At 34.8% G+C, this 20,078-nt stretch overlaps 1 long non-coding RNA gene across 1 annotated transcript; it reads right to left on the minus strand.

Annotated features, from left to right (window-relative positions):
- Positions 1-3,843: 3,843 nt before the first annotated feature.
- On the minus strand, positions 3,844-6,991 carry LOC146141670 (uncharacterized). Its single transcript, XR_014498735.1, has 3 exons — positions 6,864-6,991; positions 6,468-6,530; positions 3,844-4,242 (listed from the first exon to the last, which is right to left on the minus strand). It is a non-coding gene; the product is annotated as an uncharacterized LOC146141670 (long non-coding RNA).
- Between the last annotated feature and the right edge of the window lie 13,087 nt (positions 6,992-20,078).

The raw sequence follows: 20,078 nt of genomic DNA on the forward strand, positions 1-20,078 counted from the left end.
GAATTGGCAAAACCAAGTAGAAATGTAGAAAAAATACCATAATATTAAGAGACTTTAAACCAGCTCGCCATCTAGAAAGTTCCGCTTATTTATAAATATTTGCCTTTAAAACCTACAGTTTCGTCCAGTAACAACTTTCTAGTACTCTAGTAAGGCTGTTGAAATTTATTGCAATAAAATAGTCTATTACACTCGATCCAACTTAAAAGAATCTTTTTACGCAAATACGCTGGCAATATTATTTCAATTTTTCTGCGTTAACTTTTGTTGTGTTGAATTTGTTATTTTTTCGTTATACTTTTTATGTTACCGAAATTAGGTTTCAACCCGCTCCAAAATTAACTTCATTACCTTGCGATCTCTTTCATTATGATAAACTCTTTATTTTGTTTGTATTCTACACAATTAAAAAACACAAGCAAATAAACAGCTTAACGTCGATATAATAACAAGCGTTGTAGTTAATTAAATGCATCCGTAATATGTTAAAGAGCAGTCCAATGTTCCTTCTTTACCTGTGTGCGATATCTTGAGGCTACCTAGACGGATCGACGGATGTTCACTCTTGTTTTGTTACAAACCAACGCATATGCAACATCAAGAAAAGTTGTAGAAAGCCTTGTCATAAGGAATACAGTCTGTAACGGAAAAAAGTTATAACCCGCCAAACTGGGAGGTTTCGCACGTAAATTATAGCATTGTTTTCGTAAGAGGCCTTCGAAAAAGTTATTTTTCTGCGAAAATCTTAATGGCATGAGTTAGTGACTAGCGTTATGTTATTACACAGTAATTTTTAGGAAAATCATGGGCAGGGAAAAAAGTTATAACCCGCCAAACTGGGAGGTTTCGCACGTAAAATATAGTATTTTTTTCGTAGAGAGGCCTTCGAAAAAGTCATTTTTCTGCAAAAATCTTAATGGCATGAGTTAGTGACTAACGTTATGTTATTAAGTAAGTGTTGTATTAGGTAGTTTAACAGTAATCCCATAAACCAACTTGACGATGCAGGCCGTGCTATACAAACTTTGATGCGATCAGTTTGCGCGTAGCCCCAACCGAAGGATGCGAAAGTCCGTGACTATGTCGAAAACTTTTCGTTGCCATGACTTTGGTACAATAGGGCGCGGAGATTCGGTGGATACGTCGCACAGGATCGTTGTTCCGGACTGGTTAAGTTGGATGTAGACCAGAAATTGCAGTACACGGTAAGCTTGGACCTCCTGTTCGAGCTGTGCACGCGCAAGTGCGGTGTATGTAGTCCATGTCGAGTAGTAACGTACTGATGGAACCGCGCACATGGGGTTTTGCTTGCCTTCGATGTGACGAACATCTGTTGTAAACTCGGAGATTGCGGTTAAATGGCGCTGCTGTCGTGCAGACCACGGAGCTGAAACCTTAGAGAAAGCAAATGTAAGCGGCTTGTGGTATCTCTGTGTAAGCTGTAAATAAATACTCTACCCTCTAAAAAGTACCGAAAGTGGCGTATTGAGAGATGTAATGCCCCAGTAATAATTCCCTGTCAAATGCACTGTACCTTTGCTCAGGAGTTCGCAGTGTTTGCTGAAAAGGCAGCACCATCGATGAACTGTTGAAGAACTGCGCCGATTGAATGCTGCGAAGCGTCGGTTGTCACTGCGGTGGGTGCCTCGGGTAAAGGGTGATGCAATAATGTGTGAAAGCCAAACAACACACAAAACGGTCATTCCAGGTAAGTTTTGAGGGTTTTCCCGCGAGTGCGTCGTATATAGGGGACATAATACGTGCGGCTTCAGGAATAAAACGGAAATAAAAATTAATCATACCGGCAAATTCCTGGAGTCCTTTGATTGATGTGGGCCGCGGGAAATGTTGAATTGCTTCCACCTTGTTAGGGAGTGGCCTTGCGCCGTTCGTGTCTATCCGATGACCAAGAAAATCAAGTTGTTCTAACCCAAATTGACACTTGCCTAAATTTATGACAAGGCCATAATTGGTAAGTTGTTTGAAAAGCTTCTTTAAATGATGTATATGTTCAGCGGGCGACTTGCTTGAAACTAAAATATCGTCCAAGTAAACAAATACAAAGTCCAATGGCTGACAGACCGTGTCCATTAGACGTTGAAACGCTTGCGCCGCATTCTTTAATCCAAAAGGCATTCGAAGAAATTCGAAAAGCCCAAACGGCGTGATGACTGGACTTGGTGGTATCAATCCTCTAACAAGGTCAATTTTTGAGAATATTCGACAACCTGCTAATCTCGCCGAAAAATCCTGAATGTGAGGAAATGGCATAGCGATCAGGTCTTGTAGCTTCGTTTAGTCGACGAAAGTGTCTCCGCACGGTCTCCATCCACCTGAAAACTTTGGAACCATATGTAAGTAACGGCGATGCCCAAGGGCTAGACGAACGTCGAATTATGCCCATTTGAAGCATACTGTGAAACACCTTTTTGGCGAGGGCGAGTTTCTCGGGAGGCAGTCGACGAGCGCGAGAGTGCACCGGTGGTCCATTTGTAGGAATGAAGTCTTGTACACTAGGTAGTGCTTGCGAAAAGTGTGGCGTTGCAATCCCTGGAAACTCAGCCAAAATTCGTGTGTAGACTGACGTGCCCGAAGCGATTGCATTGAGGCGAGGCGCTAATTGCGGCTCCCTTCTGATTGGAGAGCTGCAGAACGTTTTCAGCGTTGATTAGGCGTTGGCGCTTGAGATCGACGAGTAGTGCGTGGGCCCTCAGAAAATCGGCGCCAAGTAATGGCCGAGCAACATCAGCCAAAACAAACTTCCAATTAAATCTGCCTGAAGGAAAATCCATTGATATCGAACGAGAACCGTACGTTCGAATTTTGGTGCCATTAGCAGTGACAAGAGTTTTGTCGGGAGGATTCGCGGGACGCTCAGGTCCTGTGGGAGGCAAAACGCTAATCTCTGCGCCCGTATCAAAAAATTACGACCTGCTAAGCAATCCCAAACAAAGAAAAGGCCTAAAAATGGTCGGCTTGCCAGTTTCCATCGATGAGCTTTGTGTCTTTAAATCGTCGATGATAAAAGCAAATTGCACTTTGTTCGCGTAGTGGCTTCAGTCTCTTGATCGAGGCGTTTGACGTTGTAGTTTGCAAATTGAAAGTTGTGAGGTATTTTCTCGGGCTGCTAGAAACAAGGCATCAGCTTGCTGCGCTAAATCGCGGTTAGTTTCAAAATCTTTCCCTGCTAAGCCCGTACGTACCTCCGCAGGCATGTGCCTCAAAAACAATTCTCGAAAAAGAAATTAATGCCGATGCGCCTAAAGGAGCCATTTCAAGCAAGGCGCTGGCTCTCTGCGAACACGTGAGACTGAAAGTCGTAAGCAGCCTGTGTTTGATTGATTGGTACTTGTTCACGTCCGGTGGCTGATCAAGAAGGTACAATTTATCGTAAAAAACGCATTTTAGCGCAGTGCTTTGTTTAGCGCCTAATAAAAATTTATCCTCACCCAAGAATTTGATGAAAATCGTTGTATGGCAAGCTAGCACATTCTAAATGACATTAAGCCTGGTTACTACTAATTTGATTCATTCGAATTAAGGTTTCACTTTATTAATAAACGATAAAATAGTTAAACATTGAAAATGCCAACTGACAACACATTGAAGAATATACTCAAAGACTTGAAAGAATTAAAAGCATCAATGGAGACATTACAATCAATACAGTGCACAGTAGGACAAATCAAGAAGGAAACCACTGAAACTAACACTGAGGTTAAGAAGCTAAGAGAGGAACTTAAAGCCACTAGAGAAGAAATGGAAATTTTAAAACAGGAAAACGAAAAACAAGAAGTTCACAGCACAAAATATAAACTGGACAAACTGGATCAATACGGACGCAGAGAAAATATCAGGATATATGGTGTACCGGAAAGCGAGAATGATGGTGGAGATGACGACGGGGAACTGGAATTGATAAATATTGCACAAGATTTAAACATTTCACTTAAGAAAAAGGATATACAACGAGCTCATAGACTCGGTAAAAAAAGAGGAGATAAATCACGGCCGATTATAGCTCGATTTGTTTCATTTAAAAAAAGACAAGAGTTTATCAAACAAAAACGAGCCCTGGTATCACAAAAAATATACATCAATGAGGACCTCACATATACACGATTCAACCTAATGTACTACCTAAAAAGCCTCTCGGCGGTTGAAGCTTGCGGCACTTTCAATGGAGCCATAACTGTGAAGGTTGAAGGAAGGTGGCACAAAATTGATTCCCCTGAAGACCTTCTACAAACAGGCCTTGAATTAGATTGGCTACAAATCGCAAAAATTTATGAAGAAAAGGTGTAGTATGTAAACTTTTCAAGTGTTTTTGCATGTTCTTATATTATTGTGTAATAATTATGAATACCACTGAACAACTAGAAATCAAAAATATTCATAAGGAAAATATAGACGACTGTTTATACTACACTGAAAATTCGCTAAACTATGCCATAAAAAATACAAATAATTTATTTATTCTGCATTTAAATGCCCGCAGTCTTGCAAAAAACAAACATCGTATAGAGGAGCTGTTAAATCTATTAATAATAAGACCCAATATAATTCTGGTATCAGAAACAAAAATTAGTCAAGGAAACTTTCTTTTTGATAACAACATAACTGGGTATAATTTTTTACATTCCGATTCACCAACACTAGCTGGAGGGGTAGCTGCTTATGTTGAAACAAAATACAAAACAACAATCAGACATGACCTCCATATTCAACTAGATAAGGATAATCAATGTGAAAACCTTTGGTTTAGTATTATAAATAACCAATCAAAAAGTGTTATTATAGGAACAGTATACAGGCACCCCGGGGCAAATTTTGAAAAATTTGAAGAAAAATTTATCCAAAATTTAGAAAAACTCCAAACAGAAAAAAAAGAGTTTTATGTCGGGGGGGACCTTAATATAAACCTCTATTAAATACAAAGGAGAGAAAAATCAATGCATACATTAGCAACATTATAAGTACAGGAACAAACATCTATATTAACAAACCTACACGATTTGACCAACATTCGAAAAATTCTTTACTTGACCACTTCTATTCCAATGCTATATTAAATCATATCACACCAGGTATAATAGAATACCATATATCAGACCATCTACCAACATTTCTAGTCATCCAAACATCAACTAAAATTAAGAATATTTCCCAACCTAAAAGAGATGTATCCAAATTTAAAACTGACAAATATCTTGAGGATCTAGAACAGGTATTTAATAACATAAACTTTGAAGACAAGTGTATAAACCAAAAATTTTCAATCGATTACAGTAACCCTAAATAAACATGCACCACTTCGCCAAAATTCACGCAAACAAAAAAAACTTGCAACCAAACCCTGGATTTCAAAGGCAATTCTTAAATCAATTATGGTAAAAAATAAAATGTTCCGCAAATGTTATAAAACAAAGAACAACAAACAAATTTTGGAATATAAAAAATACAACAATAAACTTACACGAATCAAAAAACAAGCGAAGCAAATGTATTATCAAACACAATTACAACAAAGCAACAGCTCAGCTGAAACATGGAAAGTACTAAAATCAATACAAAATAACAGTTCACCAAAACAAAATATTGATAACCTTAAGGATGGAAATGGAAATATAATTACATGTAAAACTGAAATAGCAGAAACCCTAAATACCCACTTTTCTAAAATAGGTAGCAATATGGCAACAAAAATTCCGACAACCAGCCATAAGTTTCATCAATACATTAGCAAAACAAATTCACCAGTAGAATCATTCTATTTTTCGCCAACCACTGAATTTGAAATAAAACAACACATACAATCTTTACACACACGACAAGCCAGCGGTCCTCACAACATTCCGATGCAATATATAAAAATGTCTTCAGAATTATTAACACCTATTTTAACCAAGCTTTATAATACATGCATACAAAATTCTGAATTCCCAGATTGTCTAAAAGAAGCTCAAATCACCCCCATTCCAAAAATTCCAAGACCTCTGACAGCAAGTGATTATAGACCTATCTCGGTAACATCAGTATTTAGTAAGATTTTCGAAAAAATAATAAACAACCAATTGCAAAAATTCTTTAAGAAAAACAAAACTATAACCAAAGAACAACACGGATTTAGAAAAGGTCACTCCACTTCACATTCTACAACTGAACTTTATGAAAATTTATTATTAAGTAAAGATAATCATAATCACACCTGCATTATCCTGTTGGATCTTGCTAAGGCCTTTGACACCGTAGACCATAAAATTTTACTACAAAAACTTAATCATTACGGTGTCAGAGGACTACCCCTTTTGTTAATTAAAAATTTCCTAACTGGCCGAAAACATATTACAAAAAATGGGACCACAAAATCTAATCCACAGGTGCCTCTATACGGAGTTCCTCAAGGTTGCATTTTGGCTCCACTACTTTTCCAAATTTATATTAATGATTTACCATCTAACACAAACCTAAATTGCAGCTTGTATGCTGATGATACTGTTCTTTTTGCTTCCCATTCCGATAAAAAACAACTGGAAAATATAATACAATCTGAATTAACTGAAATTGATCATTGGTTTCGAGCTAACAAATTATCCATAAATTACTCAAAAACCCATTTCCTTTTAGTTGAAGGTAAGAACCAAACTGGTCAAGTCAAAATTAAAATTGGGGACTACAAAATAAAACAAATTAATTCAGCAAAATACTTGGGACTTATTATAGATGACAAACTTTCATGGTTACCACACATAAAAATGATAGAGCAAAAAATATCTAGGGCAATAGGTCTAATAGCAAAAATGAGATTCTACTTAGACAATCATGCACTACATCTACTATACTATAGTTTAATTCACACCCACCTTCAATATTGCATAGTTGCTTGGGGAAGGGCAAATCCAACAAAATTAAATCATATTAGGGTCCTACAAAATAGGGCTATTCAAATCCTAAGCAGTACCCCTCCAAAAACTAGGCTACTTCCCCTATACCATAAACATTCCATTTTAAATTTGAATGATATATTTAAGCTTGAAGTTCTTAAATTGATACACAAATTTAAAAGCAATGAATTACCTGAAACCTTTCTAAACCTTATGGCACCAATACAAAACATACACTCCTATGAAACAAGACTGCGGGTAAATCAAAATTACTTTAGGGCTGGTGTGCAAACAAATTCTGGAAAAAAAACATTAGCTTTTTTGGGTTCCAAACAATGGGAAAATATAAGATTAGATGTTAAAACGCTGCCATATACTCAATTTGTTAAAAAAATCAAGGAACAATTCATTCAATCAAGCCTACCTAGTTTAAAAAGGTAAACAAACAATCAAAACAAGCTCTAAGCACGAAAGAATAATCATAATTAAACAGATAAGAAAGATAAGAATAAAACAGCTGCTGCTGAAAACGTGCGTGTGAAATCATGCGTAACAACCGAATCGTGACGTATTTTGACAAAAATATAAAAATGTTTACACAAAAAGAAAAGCGCCAGCCTTATCGCGAAATAGATGTGTCTGCAATTTAAAATTATGCTCTTTTTGTTGCTTCTAATTGTTTCAATTCTTTGTTCGTTTTATATACTTTCATTATCCTTTTTGTGAATAATCATTTATTTTGTGGCGTATGCTACTTAACGTAAAATATGTATTACACGTATGTGTCTGTATTATATGTATTGTATGTATTGTATGTATTGTATGTATTGTATGTATTGTATGTATTGTATGTATTGTATGTATTGTATGTATTGTATGTATTGTATGTATTGTATGTATTGTATGTATTGTATGTATTGTATGTATTGTATGTATTGTATGTATTGTATGTATTGTATGTATTGTATGTATTGTATGTATTGTATGTATTGTATGTATTGTATGTATTATATGCATGGTATGTATTGTATGTATTGTAGGTATTGTATGTACTATATGTATCATCATATCTATTGCATTATATGTATTGTATGTATCGTAGGTAATAATTATGTAATGTATGCAATGAATCTAATATATGAAACGTATGCAATGTACGTAAGGTATATGTCTATGTATTGTATTGTAAGTAATACAAGTAATGTCAATTATGTAATTTGAATTTAGCATTCCAATTTTATCGTTTTTTCGAACTGAATCTAAACCAGGAGACAGCTGACTCGATGAACCTTACGGTCTTTCGCTGTCTCCTGGGAACGTCAAATATTTCAAAACATTGTGATTTCGGCGATTCTCGTTTTTTGTTTTTGTTTTTTGACGTTCCAAATAAAATATTATCCTATATTATCCTATTGACCCATTCACCGTTTTCCAACGAAATGACTTTTACGAAGTACAATTTATCGCAATAAACGCATTTTTAGCGCAATGCGTGTATCAAAGTTTAGCGCCCAATAAAAGTTTATCCTCACCCAAGAATTCGATGAAAATTGCTGTATGGCAAGCCAGTACATTCTAAATCACATTAAGCTTGGTCACTAATTTGACCCATTCACCGTTTTTCAACGAAATGACTTTTGTAAAAACGCATTTTAGCGAAGTGCGATTAGCAAAGTTTAGCGCCCAATAAAAATTTATCCTCAGCCAAGAATTTGATGAAAATTGCTGTATGGCAAGCCAGTACATTCTAAATGACACTAAGCCTGGTCACTAATTTGACCCATTCACCGTTTTCCAACGAAATGACTTTTACGAGGTACAATTTATCGTAAAAAACGCATTTTAGCGAAGTGCGATTAGCAAAGTTTAGCGCCTAATAAAAATTTATCCTTACCCAAGAATTTGATGAAAATTGCTGTATGGCAAGCCAGTACATTCTAAATGACATTAAGCTTGGTCACTAATTTGACCCATTCACCGTTTTCCAACGAAATGACTTTTACGAAGTACGATTAGCAAAGTTTAGCGCCCAATAAAAATTGCTGTATGGCAAGCCAGTACATTCTAAATGACATTAAGCCTGGTCACTAATTTGACCCATTCACCGTTTTCCAACGAAATTACTTCTTGTAAAAAACGCATTTTAGCGCAGTGCGATTAGCAAAGTTTAGCGCCCAATGAAAATCGTTGTATGGTAAGCTAGCATATTCTAAATGACATTAATTAAGCCTGGTCACTAATTTGACCCATTAACCGTTTTCCAACGAAATATTTTAATGAATATTGCAACTTGCAAGTGAATCAACAATGCCGGGCAAACTTGGTATTAAGCCTGAAGGAGTTGCCCTTTAGTAAAAACCACATGTTCATAGGCATTATCGGAACATAAAAAAGTAACTGGTACTATTTAGGAATATAAGTTCAAGTTGACTAACATTTGCAGTTTCATAAACAAGTATTTACAAAAAAGTCCAAGTCAAGTCGTTTTCAACAAAAAGTCGAATCAGGTCTAGTTCACATAAATCCATAGTAGTCAATTCCAAGTCAAGACATTGAAATTAAAGTTTATTGGTCGACTTTTAAAGTTTTTCATTTCAAGTAAAAAAAACAGTCAAATAGCAAAGTTTTTCATCTACAAAGTGAAGTAAACTTACAAAAAAAGTTTAATACTTGAAATATTTCAAATTATTAATCAAATTCAACCTAATTGTCGATATGACTTAATCAATCTTTTTGCAAAAACTTTTGCCACTTAAAAAAAATCAGAAAAAAATGTATATAAATTAGTTGCTGGTCAATATAGTGGGTGGACATCAAACTGAAAACTCGTAACACAAGATTCACATCCAGAAGTTCAACAAGTTGCGTTTAATTGTTATTACACTAACAATTTGTCAATGAATCTAAAAAAACGACAAGAGTGTTGTTCAGTGGTTAGTTAGTCTTTGTATGTATTTGTTCCATTCAAAATAGGTAACGTTATAATGTATTGATACCCTAACAAATATAACTGACTCATGATCACCTTCCAAAGAGTGCGTTAACACATTCACAATAAGATTTTTCTTCATTTTTTTTCTATCTTAGATTCTATTCCGGCAAATGTTTCATTAATCAATTCTCCATCTGGATATTTTGTTGCCCGAAATTTATGATTTAAAAGTTTGCTTTGAATAAATTTCCACAGAACTGTTCTTTGGTCAGGATTCAAATAACTATTGTCCAATGTTAAAGTTAAATTAAAATTAAATAAACAACGGCGGCCTTCTATGAAAAGCAAGTGTCGACAACATTATGGAATTGTTACTGCAGTTGACTGTGATTTTAAAATAATATCTTTAATACGGTTACAAACATCAACAAATTTTTTTTCCAAATCTAAAATAATTTCCCTCTGAAAACAATCCAAAGCATTTCTTTCCAAAGAATATTCAATACACCTAGACAAAGTGACTTTTCCGTTTTATAATTTTTACTAATTACATGAGTGGGTGGGTTAGTTAACACGATAAGCGAGTGGATTTACATGGTTCGGTGAAAACGGGTTAGGGAAAAAATGTTAAGCAAAAATGTCTGTGAACGCTAGCGTTGTGTGTTGGTTCTTAATGATTAGGCCTCCTTACAAGAATTTCACCAGAAAAAAAATCTTTTAATTGTAATCACAGTAGTGCACGCATTGTAGTGTAAAATGCATTTTTAAAGCTGAAGGCCCGGTGGCGCATACTAAGGAAGATTGAAGCATGCATAGATTTTGCACTAACAATAATTGGAGCTTGCTGTATTTTACATAATTTGTGTGAATTGTTAAATCGAAGCAGTGACATTTGGCCATCATAATCTACGAGCCTGCCAGTAGACCCTGATGTAAAACTACAGGTGATGGTGTGCATCATCGTGATATCTTGATGCAAACATATTAGCAAAAATCTGCCCCAAAGACAACAGTCAAGTCGGTTTTAGGCCTGTTTTGTGCATTTATAAAAAAAAAAAAAGTCAACTACATTTTGTTTTATGAAACATAGAAAGGAGAACAACACCAAAGAAAGTTATGTTCAGTATTGTATTTTATCTGAAATCGTGAAAAAAGTAAAAGTGCATATTATGTAGAACAGTAAGGTGCTATGTAGTTAAATTAACTTGATATAAAAATAATTGCCACTAACGAATCTTAAAAAAAGGAAGAGAATATAATGTACAGTAGTTTAACAAAGTGGATAAACAAAAATAAAAGGATATTATGTACAGTAGTTCAAATCTCATAAATGTAAAAAAAGTGCATATATGTAAAACACAGTAAGGTAGATCAGGGTTGTCCAAACCCTGGCACGCGGGCCGCATGCGGCCCGCGGACACATTTCGTGCGGCCCGCAGAATAATTTTAATTTACATGGAAAAAGTTCAGTTTCGTTCATTAATTGCCGAACGATCGCCATGTTTTTTAGAGATACCTTTCGTTACATCTAACGAAATTGCTTGTTTGTAGAGGCCACAGTTCTTCCTTGAATTGATGCCAGTTGCCCAAACGTAATATTTTGGCGCCAAGTCAAGTTGTTTTATGGATTATAAAAAGTGCATCAGGTTTTTTTGCGATAGATTTAGCTTGCTTAGGCAGTTTTGTTTTACAAAATGTCAGTAGGCTATTTCTAAATTCAAATTGTTGATCTTCGAAAAGACCACGTTTATGAAGATATAGTGTCTTATAAGAAATATTTAAATACGTAACAATAAATAAAAAAAAAATGGACAATTTGTGATAAAAGTTACCGCTGATCCAAGTGAGCATTGTGACATTTTGCCTGCTTTTGTGGTTAATATGGTTTAATTGTGTCGCAGTTCCCCATTTGCAATGCTTCCACGTCGATTTTTACAAAAATTACTCTCAAGAAACAAAAAAATTTGTCAAAAGGCATAATTTGACAAATTTTGCCTTTATTAAAAGATTTTAACCTTATTGTAAATTTTAACTTTATTTTAACCTATAAACTTCTTAGAAACAGTCCCCTAGGTACTGAAAACAACTTTATTCTTTGATTCGTGGACAGACGAGGTCCTTAAAAAATTTTAACTTTATTGACTTTTGCGGGCCCTAATGATAATGCAGTACTGTAAACAGCTGTTTTTGGTAGTTATGACGTAACAGTGGTATAAAATTACTTTTCATTGGAAGTTGGGTAAGGTAGTGTACTTGAACACAGTTAGCTACAATCACGTGTGACAACAATCGCAACTTAGGCAGGATTTGTTGTTGTTTGACGATAGTAATAGGCCCTATTTACGCTGAAAGTTATAAAATGCGCCAAGTACAACAATTCCTAATAAAATGAGTCTTAAAAGAAAGGTGACAGAGGAAAACAGAGTGTTTAATTCTAACTGGGAGGAAACGTATTTATTTGGCGACAACAATGGTAAACCACAGTGTTTGGTGTGCTTTCAAGTATTATCTGTTCCGAAAGAGTTTAATTTGAAACGACATTACAACACCAAACATGCGGAAAAATACGGAAAATACCACGGGACTTCTCGGGAAGCAATTTTAAAAGAACTTAAGGGTAACTTCTTCAAACAAAAAATATGATTTCCAATTTTGCCAAAAATGATTCAACCGCAAACATGAAAGCATCATATTGCATTAACGCTCGCTAAGCATGGTAAAGCTTTTTATGACTGGGAGATCATAAAAGAATGTGCAATTAAGATGGCTCTTGCATTTGGAGATAAAAAAGTTGCCAAAAAGAGTGAAAATGTGTCTTTATCGCATCAAACCGTTGCGAGAAGAGTGGTCGATTTAAGCGACAATGTTACTTCACAATTGAAAGAAGTTGTTCAGCAGTGCAAGTTCTTCTCTCTGGCTTAGATGAAAGTACTGATATCAGTGACATTAGTCAACTCCTAATTGTTATCCGCACTATTGATGAAAACTTTGTTGTTTGCGAAGAACTGCTCAAGACAGTTCCACTTCATGGGACTACAAAAGGCTTGGACTTTTATAACAGCCTCGCCTCTGTCGTTGATGCATATGGAGGTTTTGAGAAATGTTCTTGTGCTGCAACAGATGGTGCCAAGGCAATGACAGGAAGGAGAAATGGCCTGGTTGGCATTCTTAAAAGTCATGGTGTGGAATGCCTAACATTTCATTGCATCCTACCAAGTAGCACTATGTGACAAAGTTTTGAATATGAGTGAAATTATGCATAGTGTTTCAAATATAGTAAACATCATCAAAGGGGGAATAAGGCTCTTCGACATAGAAAGTTCACCCAATTCCTTAAAGACGCGGATGCGGAATATGAAGATATTCCACTATTCTCCCACATCCGATGGTTAAGTGCAGGCAAAACACTGAAATGCTTTTTTTCTTCAAGAAAAGAAATTTTGACTTTTATCCAGAATGAAATAAAAGGGTTTCCTGAATACGTGATTGAATTGAATCATGATAGTTTATAGGTTCACTGGAATTCTTGACTAATATTACTAATAATCACTTGAACATCTTAAACATGAAGTTGCAAGGTAAGAAACAAAACATATCTCAATTGGTGGGATACGTTGAAGTTTTTCGCAAGAAACTTCTATTATTCAAGACTTCTTTGCAAAGAAATGATGCTACTCATTTTCCTTCAAGCTGTGAATTACTTGGTGAAGAAAAAAATATTGATTTCGTCAGATTTTCCGAGAAAATAAGTGACATTATTGACGAGTTTAGCAGCAGATTCGCTGACATTGATTCACTGAAAGCAGAATTGGAGCTTTTCAACAATAATCCACTGGAAGTAGATACTGAGTCTCGACCATCTTTTATTCAACATGAATTATGCGAACTGCAATCAGATCCTTTTCTTTTGTCAAGAAAAAATTAGCGTTACGACACCTTTTGGAAACTTGTAAGCTACGAGCAGTTTCCACGCTTAAGAGAACTTGCACTGAAGATGTGTTCCATGTTTGGTAGTACCTACATTTGCGAAAGCACTGTCTCAATTATGAAGCGGATAAAAAGTGATGTACGAAACAGAATAGCTGATGAAACGCTGGATGCCTGCTTACGATTGTCGACAACTGAAATCAAAGCTGACATTGAAGCAGTAATCAAATGCAAGAAACAATGAATTGTTTTGTTATTTTGTTTGTGCTTTATCTATATTTCCCTAATGTAAAAAAAACACCGCTCTTGGCTAATTAGTTCGGTAAAGCTTATTTAATATAGAGCAGGGCTACTCAACTATTTTTAGCAAAGGTACAGTTACAAAAGTTTAAAATTTGCTTAGGTCCGTTATAACTCTCACTGATAATTCTGTAATGTAGGCTACGTGACTAGAAAGGTTTTTTTAATGAACAGCAGCAATTGTTTGACAAGAAAAAACTCATCAAATCGCATTGCTTAGTAAATACTGAGACATATAAGGTCCAGATTCAACACTGAATAGGTCCGCATTCGGACCGCGGTCCGCCAATTGATAGTAGCCATAGAGTAAAACTTGCAGTTTATTCATTACTTTTAGAGTTTCCTCGACTGCGGCCCTTCATTCTGTCAACTTTGGACCACCCTGAGGTAGATGATAACAAAGGTGAATTACAACAAAAAATATAAAGATATGCAGCAGGCCTACAGCAGTTAAAGCTCTTCTTCTTCATCTGGTGGGTTGTTTTGTGGAACCATGACCTGGAGTTCCATGGGTGGTTGTGGAGACAGTTTAGGTTGTTGAAAGTCCGTTCTGATACCACTTAGCATGTTTTCCATCAGCACTCAATCTTTTTCAGAGTTGTTATTAAAGATAGTGCATAATTCAAGGCATTGTACACACATACACAAGGGTGGCAAAGCTCACCTTTGTTTACAAGCCGGCGTCTCTTTGGTGGTCTGGGTCTTATGTTGCTGCTTGGTACAAGGTTCATGGTCTGCAAAGTACAAACGTTGTGAAATACAGTGTAGCATAAAACTTAAAAAATAAAGCACTTTTCCAGGTATAGCCCAATCACATCATAACATGTACACTATTTAGCAGTCTTCAATCAAAAGCTAATTACGCTAAACCACAACAAAACTATTCATCTTCTTACCTATGTTTGGCAATTCCTGCTCTTGTGGGGTTCGGCCAAATGATCAAATATTGGTTTATTTCTTTGTTTTCGGCCATCTATTTGCCTAAGGATATCTTTTTGGGCAATTAAATTAACTAAAAGCATGGCATCGTGATAGGCCAATAATGCCCGTGATGTAATCTGCCTGCTCCTTTTTCATACTTAAAAAGCTAGTAGTAAAGTGTACATTTACTTTGTGTTGTCCAAATGTTATGCACATAATTATTAAACCACAGCCTAGACTTCGAACAAAGAAATCGTAACCCACTAAACAAGTGCGTAACCTACCTGTTACGAGCGGGTTAGAATTAACCCGCTTAAGCACGATAATAATCAGCCAAGCGTAACGAAAAAATGTTAACCCACTTAATTTCACCATGTAAAGAGGCTTATTGTTTTGAGTTGCAATATTTTTTTCTTTATTTACAATTTTCTTATAAAAATAAATACAAGAGTTTTTTAAAACAGTATCCATGATCGGGGCCAACTACTTAAAATAACATTTTCATCATTATATTCAACTACCATATTACCATCGAAAGTGTAAGTTAAGTAATGACTAACATTTACCGTACTTCCCAAGTGAACAATTAATTATAGAAGTCAATTCGTAACCAACATATTCCCCGTTAAATTTAAATGTAAGACATCTATCAGGTATCACTTTTCTCAAACATTTATTGTAGCCATTCACATCTGGACTTTTTATAACGAAACTTGAATATCCAAGTATTTTTTTCTATCACAACAGATCAAATTATTAACATTTTCACATTCAAAATAACTGCTAAGCTTTTGCGTTTTCGACAAAGACAAGTCAGATGATTGTTGAAGTTACCCTGTGTTGACAATCTTTACAATTTGCATTTATTTGTAACTTGAACAAACTAGTTAAACCACACATCGAAAAATTAAACAAAAACATAAACTCACTAACATCATAGTGTATATGAGGTGTCATCTGAAAATCAATGCAAATCACTTCATACAAACTTTTCAATTTTACTACATCTAAAATTTTATCCGCTAAAAGACAAATAAATGAGGCAATTTTTTCACTGGTTGTACTGTTGTTACCAAGGTTTTTATTATGTGTCTTTGAAACAATACTTTTTACAGCCTGTAAAAATGAATTAAGCCAGCAATTATTAGCAAAGTTGGGGAGACCAATTCCAATTGCATCCTTATTACGAGAATCGATATAACTTTTATCACACCTTACAGAATCTTGTACGAGCGCATATAACATCCACCTTCGAAATATTTTTGAATCAAAATTAGTTTTACTTTTGTCCATGAAATCACAGCAAATAGAGTCAACCACAAAACAAACACCACAACTACTAAAATCGGTTTAAAAATATTACCTTCAAAAAATTGTTGAATAACAGGTATCAAATGTGCTTTTATATTTGACTCTAAAAGACTTCAAATTAAAATTACCAGAATCATACAACGTCAGTGTACATTTATTCTTATTAAACCACAATACTCTGAAATGTTTCTGGACTAATACTGGGAAAAATACATGATTGCGAATTTCTGTATGTTTGTTTAAAATAGGCTTGAACAGCGTTTTTAAATTTTTGTATATTTTTCCAATTAAAATTTGTCCAACTACAATGATATCTAAACAACCAAAGTCTTCATTAAAGAATTACACATATTAACAGTTCTTTAATACATAACAATCCACCACTCTATCTGTTAACCAACCAAACGTAGACTTATGACATCCAGTTGCCAAAAGGGCACGATATGTTTTACCAATTGGATTTGTGCAAAGGGTTCACAAGTCAAACCATGACATTGATTGCTTGTTGCTAGTTACCAGAGCTTTATCCGAAATGCAATTTTTTAGGTTGCATTGGCGCCAAATGAAATTTGAAAGAGGTTCAAATAAATTCTTAATTTTATCTTGTTCAGGTAAAAATGTAAAACTTTTCATGGCAGGAGTTAGTATTAGGTTTTTTAACCAACTGTTTGCTTTTTAGATTTTTCAAACCAAATAATGCAGAATCAGCAAACAATTTTTCTTGGATTTTAATAGCAGCATGATAGTTAACAACAAAATCATCAATTCTAGCCATTCTTTTTTTACTTGAATAATTTTGCTTCATATCCCCAAAGTGACTTTCGATAACACCTTGGGTTGAGTTATTTTGCAAAATTGTTTGAAACTTTGATTGCTTTAATATTTTACACTTTGCTTTGTAAGTCATATACCAATTATTTTGATCCTGGTTGGATTTGCCTTTAACAATATGACGTGACAGATCTCCTAGCAAAAGTTTTGAGGTTGAACAAATTCGACAAAGGATAATTTTAATTACTTTTTGACAAAAAAATGGATCATAATATATATTATTAGGGGACTCCGTTTTTTCAATTAAATTAAAAAGATATTGACCCGCATTAAGACATATATCAAGTTTAAACCAATAAAAAAATGGCGATGTTTTATCCTGAGCTTTACTGGAAAAAATAAAATCACTACTGGCATTAAGAACAATGCAGTCAAAATCATGGTTTGCTTCATTTAAGTCTGCTTCAGAACATTTTAAATGATTAAAATGTTTTTTCACATATTCTGATGTATACTTACAATTAGTTAATACAAAAAAGCTGTGTACGTACCATGGCATTGAGCTTTGAAAAACTTTCACAACAAAACATTAAATTTAACATGTAAAAATTAATCATGACAACACTTTTTGTTTCTAGCATGTTTCATACAAAATACTTTAGCTGCTTTCATTGTGTGACTATAGCAATTATGAACAATTGTTTTGTGCAAATCAGCTTTTTCATGAATGCCGCATACGATTCTAAAACAAGGCGTGTTTCTTGGCACATAGCCTTAAGTACCCCATTCCACATGGCCATACAGCCATCAACAATAATAACTAGGGCTGTTTTTTTTGCCTGGCCACATCACGTAAAACTGAAAACAAAAAACTTTCCAAAAAGTGACTAATGCTTACTTGCATCATGATCTGAAGACACAAAAGTAGCAACTGGTAGTGGAACACCTCCTTTTGTTGGATTATGAACTAATAATGTGTAAACCTGAAAGTCACTAAAACACTCTGCACGACGTATGACACTACCAGTTGCATCCAAATACAAAATGTCCTTCTGACAAATTTCAAAATAAACAACCAATTGTCTAACAAAAAGGCGCCATTCTTTGCATACTATATCCAAATTTACATAATACCATAACTTGCTAACCCTGTGTCCTAAATTAGATTTACTTTTGATATTATTTAAAACTGAATGTGAGGGCAAATATGTATAAGCTCCCTGTAAACGCTCTTCTTTTGTTAAATTTTGAAAAAGTTTTTTCCATATTGTTGTACTGCGGTGCGGGCCTGCAGAGATTTTGCTAGTTTTTTGCGAAATATTTCAGTAACACGCCTGCGCTTTTTACACCCCTTCTTATGATGAACGTGTGCCACTAATTTTAACTGTTGCTTTAACTTTATCCTTGAAAGAATGAAAATTAATTGAAATGTCGTGCCCACAGTACAAAGTTATTGTTCCCTCTTTATAAAACTGGTCAGCTACTCCCTCCCTTCCAACTAAATAATGACTAGAAACATTAGGCACACACTCGCAGTACACCCCTCTTAGCTTTTTTAAAACTATTTCCTTATAATAATTGGACGATTTTTGGTCATTCTCTTCCACTCTTCTAATGTTAAAGTAAAATCTTTTGTCAAGTTTACAATTTTCAACTAATTTTTTATCCATTTGGGCCAAATCACACAAAACATCTCTATCAATCCAGGATGAAGTATTGGAAAAATCATTGCTCCCTGAAGAGTTTAAGGAAGAGATTGATTCACTTTCATAGGTTTGATTGTTGTCATTTTCTATGTTTATATGATCATCACAATAATGTTAAATCTGTTTTGTTAAAAGGTACAAGATTTTGTTTATTGTAGGAGAAAATAGATATATTTAGATCATTTTGGGCGGGTGATAACATTGTCTAGGGTGGTTAGCTTAGACATTTTGCCCTCACAAACTAAATCCAAGGTATGCCATCTAGACTCTGGATATGCAGATGGGGAAGAATTTTCAAAAATGCAAGGAGGGTGAAACCAATCCTTCATTTAGGTTTACATTAGAATCAATATTTAAAAATTTATTCCTAAAGCTAATATCAAGATTAGAATCCAAATTATTAACAACAGAGGAAGAAGACAAACACTCTGTGACCATGGGTGCTTCCAAACTTAAATTCTCAACTGGCAAGTCAATACTGGAGTTATCATAAATAGGACTAACATTATTGTCAGCATCCAAAGATAATTACATTACTTTTAACTATTCAAATTTTCAGCTGAAAAGTCTGCGATTAAACCATCAACATTAATTCCATCTGCAGCAAATCAACACAACCACTGATGTTATATATCAATCTAAACTGTTTAATAACTTGTTGGCGGAAAATTAAATTTGATGACCATTTTTTGGGGTTTTCTTGAAATTAATTTTAAATACTTTATAGCAATTGACCTTGGAAGTTCATGAGAGATGTTATCTAAAACTTTGGCAAGGCTTATGACTGAATGTTCCGTGAAACTATTGCTTTCTGAGTTTTGTAAATGCAAGACATGCCTGGCATTACTCTGGCGTTTTAGGTCTAAGATTTTTTGTCGAATAACCGGTTCATAGACGTAAAATTCGTTTTAAACTTTGTTTGTACGATTTAAATTGTGGATATTTTTTAGTGTAAAGTTTTGCAGACTCTTTGTCCAGATTTGAAATTCCTTTTGAAAATAGGAATGTGGCAAGAGTGTGAATTTGTTTGTTAATCGAGATGTTTATACAGCCGCCAATCCTTACAGACAAATAATTGATTTTTTGTTTGCATAGTCTCAAACTTCGATCAAATTTTTTTGCAGATCTTGAAGTTGAGCAAAATGCCTTTTCTTTTCTCTATCATAAACGAGCCAATCATGCTTTACTAAGGTCTTGTAGAAAAAATCGCCCATTTTTTTCGCTGTTCTTCTTGTCCTCATTCGTGTAATTGTTGGCAGAATTCACCAAGGTTTTCTGTATATTAACAATATTATCGGTAGCAGTATTATCGTCTACTATTCCCTC

Source organism: Ascidiella aspersa, chromosome 5 (assembly GCF_963924565.1).
Source record: "Ascidiella aspersa chromosome 5, kaAscAspe10.2, whole genome shotgun sequence".
Lineage (NCBI taxonomy): Eukaryota > Metazoa > Chordata > Ascidiacea > Phlebobranchia > Ascidiidae > Ascidiella > Ascidiella aspersa.